Here is a 4,971-nt window from a genome sequence, read left to right as displayed (position 1 = left end):
TGGGGCATGTGGTGAAGCCCTGAGTCTGGCCCCAGGCGGGCGTGGGAGTTGGAGGATGCGCAGTCTGGCAGAGGGGATCTGGCCCATTCAGGCCACACTGTGTACCAGTTAGAGAGCACAGGTCTGCATTTCCGAGTGTCGTCTCCAGTTGAGCAGTTATAAATGCCTGCCATGAGAAAAGGACAAGGTGGGCATTCAAAGTAAGAGATGACATGCAGTGCAGAAAAAATCAGGAAAGCCCTCTCTTCTCTGGATCCTTCAACTCTCAGCCAACAAAACATGTTCAAGTTACCCTAAAAAAAAGATGAATTAAAAAAAAAGGCTTTCCTTCAATCCTGCATAGAGTTCAGCTCCTGTTTCATCCTTTTCTTTCTCCACAGAGTCAAGTTCCCCAGAATTATCTCCTCGCACTCTTTGCACTCTGCCTCTCATTTACTGCTTGACCCTCTGCTGTCTCACCTGGCCTGTGGCCGCCTCTCCTCTGAGGCATCAGAGAACTCCACTGAGCCCTTGCCCCTGTCCAGCCCTTCTTGCTTTTTACCTGCTGGGGTCCTGGGAGCCCCTTTCCTGAGCGTTTGCTTCTTGTTACTTTGCAGGCTCTTCATTTTCTTCCAGCTGCCCTGTCCCTAAAATGTTGGTAAATTTGGGATTTTTTTTTTTGTTAGTATATATTGAAAACATGTTGTCACATTCTTTAAGCATTATACATTCACTCCACACATACTTATTGAGCACTTTTTATGTGCCAGACACTGTTTTAAGTGATGGAGACACTTGCTGGACAAGATGAGCAAAGTCCCTACCATGAGAGCCTAATGAGAAGAGACAGAAAGCAGATAATTTCAGATGGTAATCAATTTGCTCTGAAGAAAACAGAGCAGTGCAGTGGCAGCATGTCTGAAATGAGGAGGTGAAAAAACGGAAAGAAGTCAGCATTCAGCCCTTGACCCTGAAACAAGGATTGACAAGCTCCCGCAGCAAGCCAGCAGTCTGGAAAGCCAGGTTTGACTCAAACAAAGATTTTTTACACTCTTTTAACCTGTCATCAACAAAGTAAGAACCAAATGTGCCAGGCTTGATACTACAAAGACCTCTGGGTGTGATGGGGAAAGCACTGCCCTGTGGGAGGAGTGACTGCCTGCCCCTTCCACCTGGTGAAGGATGGAGAAGAGGGTGAGGAGGAAGCAGGGCACAGACACCCATGCTGACATCCTTGCGCTCCACCCCTCAGGCCTGGAGGGGATGGCCGTATAGAAACATCTGCCTGGGACTTTCCTGGTGGCTCAGCCGTTGAATCTGCCTGCCAATGCAACTCCTGCAGGTTCGACCCCTGATCCGGGAAGATCCCACACGTCACAGAGTAACTAAGCCTGTGCACCAGGGCTACTAAATCTGTGCTCCTGAGCCCAAGTGCTGCAACTAGTTGAAGCCGGCGCGCTCAAGAGAGGCCGTGCTCGGCAACAAGAGGAGTCACTCAGTGAGAAGCCCATGCACACCGCAACTAGAGAGGAGCCCTGGCTCGCGGAGACTTGAGAAACACCTGCGCAGCAACAAAAGACCCAGCACAGCCAAATAAATAAATATTTTTTTTAAATCTGCCCAGGTGTGGGGGATGATGGGGCCTTCTGGAAGTTAGTAGGGAGGGTGGGCTGCCCGCCATCCAGTAGATGGGAGCCTGTTGACTCAGCTTCCATAAGCATCTCCCCCATCGTGTCCTCCATCCCCACCACCCCTGCTAAAGTTCCTATAACCATCTGGGGCCTGTCCAGCCAGCGGCATGCCTGCCCCCAACCCCCATTTATCCTTCACACCACAACCAGAGAGCACCCCAGGGCGTGCATATGCTCACCAATCCCTGTGTACTGGCGAGTTTATTTTTAGAATTTCTGGCTAGTGACCTGGTACTCGTTTTGCCGCCTTCCATAAACGCACCGTTAAAATGGCCCTCAAAGTGAAAACATAAAGCCGCTTAGCAGCTCCTTCAGGTGCTTTTATTTGGTATGAAACTGAGCAGCTTTGACTATGGCTTTGAAGAACCTGAGAAATGCAATCCAGTGGAGTCAGAAGCAGAAATTTAGTAAATATCAGGTAGGCCAAAAAGTCTGTTTGGGCTTTTCCATGGCAGCATACCAAAAACCCAAACGAACTTTCTGGCCAACCCAATACATTTGTTTCCCAATCTGTACACTGAGGCACCCCAGGGCACTGCAGTGAATCCACAGGGGTGGCACAGGATCTTTTAGTTTTTAAAAGCAATGTAATGGTCCAGGACATGTGTTACACACTGCTGAAAATCATTGTAAAGAGGAAATGAGGGGTGTGGTCCAATCTAACTCCAGGTTGGAAAAGCTGTGCCGGGTCCCACAGGCACACACACTCCATTTGTAAGTCCTTGTGATTATAAATGAAATAAAAATATTTTTGCTCTCTATGTGGCTTTTCTTTTTCCAAAATAATATGGCTAGTAAGTAGGACATTAATACTGAATAAGTTGTTTGGACCTAACTACTTAATAAAGAGAATTGTTAGTTATTTGTTTCAGTCTAGTTGCACTGTGAAGAACATTTCTGAGACACAAAGATTTCTGTGAACAGAGAGCATTTGCAGCTCTTTGATAAAACTTTTAGTTTAAAATTATGTCTTTCAGAGGATTAGAAACATACTTAAACACACAAATATCACCATCACTGGCAGCAGTACCAACAAATGCGTATTGAGCACCCAGCTCCGAGCTCTGAAACAGCTGTGTGTTTCCATGCAATGCTTTTAAAGTCTTGCAGTTATTTGGAGGAAATGTATTCAAAGTTAAAAAAAATAGCATTTACTCAATTTTTTTAGAATGATTTCTTAGGTGACTTGATTTATTCAAATCAACCCCCAACAGCTCTTCTCAATTATAAGGGAATAAGGAAAACTGTCACCTTGAATGTTTCAGGTATATTATAATTATTGCTTTTGTGTTGGGGTAAAATGTGTATTTTGAGCTATCAATATGCCATCTGCATGGTACACAGGACACCCCTGTATAATCAAGGTGTACGTGATTGGTCTACCTGTTTAGAGAGAAAGAATTTCATTCCACTGCTTTGTGCTATTATTACAGATGTTGATCATAGTCATTTCTTTTCTTTCCTGGTACCTTGTCCGTCATACATATTGGTTACTTGGGACCATAACCCTTGGCTACAACTGGAATCCACCTCATCTCTTCCAGCAGATTGTCTACGAAGTGTTACTCTCTTTTAATTGACTTGTATTCAGCAACCATCTATAATGTATTTGGTAGAATTAGACTAAGGTTTTTCTTGGAGGGTTTATGCGTGCGTGCATGCATGCTCAGTCCCTCAGTCACATCAGACTCTTGGCAACCCTATAGACTGTAGATCACTAGGCTCCTCTGTCCAAGGAACTTTCCAGGCAAAAATACTGGACTGGGTTGCCACTTCCTACTCCAGGGGATCTTCCTGACCAAGGTATCAAACGTGCATCTCTTGTGTCTCCTGCAATGGCAGGCCAATTCTTTACCACTGCACCACCTGGGAAGCTCTTGGAGGGTTCACATTTACTTAAAAGTAGATGTTTCATGATACTGAAATGGTTTTATGACCAATAGTGATCCTCAGTGTTTCCAGGCTCTCAAATAGTATCATTATGACCCAGAATTCTGGTAGCTCCATTGTGGATTTGGTGGTGTTCTGGAGGACACACAATTATTTGCAGAGGAAAACCTTGCCTCTGCTCACAAACACCTCCTTGACCTACCTGGGAGGCCAGTAGCCACTGGGAGTACCCATCTGAAAAATGTCATTGCATAACAAGAGACTACCATTTAAAAGTCAAGTCTGTTATTTTGGCAGGATTCCCACCCCCTCCCCAAGCAGAACAGGAAAATAATAGGCAGCCCACCCACCTAATAATGGGACCCCTAGAGTGCCAAGGTCAGTAAAATGTTTTTTCTTTAAAATGGATTCAGGGACCTCCCTGGTGGTCCAGTGGTTAAGACAGCACTTCCAATGCAAGGGGCACAGGTTTGATCTCTAGTTGAGGAACTAAGATCCCACATGCCAAAAATGAATAAATAAATATAAAATTTTAAATGGGTCAGACCACACTGGTCTTCAAGGAAAGGAAGGAGCTTCTCCTGGGGAGATACACTCACTAGTAGGTTGATGAGTAGAGTGGCTCACCAGGGACAATGTTGACAAAGGGTAGAAGCCACTGTCACTCCCCCCTGGGACTGGGAACACCCTCCCCCCGCACACACCCACCATTCTTCAGCCTCTTTGAGGATGGGTGACTGCCCAGCAGGCCAAGCCCCAGGGTCCAGTAGAAACCACGAAAGTCAGATCTGGGACATTGTGGGGAGACTGGCGAGAAGGATGAGAAGGGGTAGAGATTTTTCTAGGATGCAAAATGGCATTGCAGGTGAATTTCTATCACAAAAAAGTATGTACCTATTTTGTGAATCTTGATATTTAGGGTCAAATGCTTTCTAGAGCATTTCTAGAAGGGTCTGTACCAGTTCCCCTTTTGTTATCCCCCTAACCTACTGATAGGTCACCTCCCAGGCTGTGTTAGCAAGGGCCACTGCTGTGGGCACAGGGCCCCAGGCCGCCTGTGGAACCAGTTCCTAAGGGAATCCTTTCCCATCATCTGCTTAGTTCAGCAAATATTCCCTGAGCCCTAGAGATGGTCCTTGTGCAAGGGCAGCTTTTTCAGGACATGAATGTCCTTCAACATGTTAAAAGACTTACTATGAAAAAAATACAGGTCAAATAAACTTGGGAAGAGCTGCATGTTAAACCTTATTTCTGGAGACTCCTTGGTATATTAAAGACCCCACGAGTTCTGTGGAAAGAAGACACCTGGACACTGGTTAGACTAGAAGTTCTCCACACGGGATCTCACCTCTCAGGCCCAACTTGAGGCAGAGAGACAGTTGGGAGGCACCAGGCTGCATAAAGACAGAGA

At 45.8% G+C, this 4,971-nt stretch overlaps 1 long non-coding RNA gene across 1 annotated transcript; it reads right to left on the bottom strand.

Annotated features, from left to right (window-relative positions):
- Positions 1-1,044, bottom strand: LOC123332202. The gene is made up of 3 exons (XR_006548985.1): positions 725-1,044; positions 542-626; positions 1-166 (listed from the first exon to the last, which is right to left on the bottom strand). It is a non-coding gene; the product is annotated as an uncharacterized LOC123332202 (long non-coding RNA).
- Positions 1,045-4,971: the final 3,927 nt, after the last annotated feature.

This window comes from Bubalus bubalis, chromosome 2 (genome assembly GCF_019923935.1).
Source record: "Bubalus bubalis isolate 160015118507 breed Murrah chromosome 2, NDDB_SH_1, whole genome shotgun sequence".
NCBI lineage: Eukaryota > Metazoa > Chordata > Mammalia > Artiodactyla > Bovidae > Bubalus > Bubalus bubalis.
This window is presented reverse-complemented; position numbering and strand designations above follow the sequence as displayed.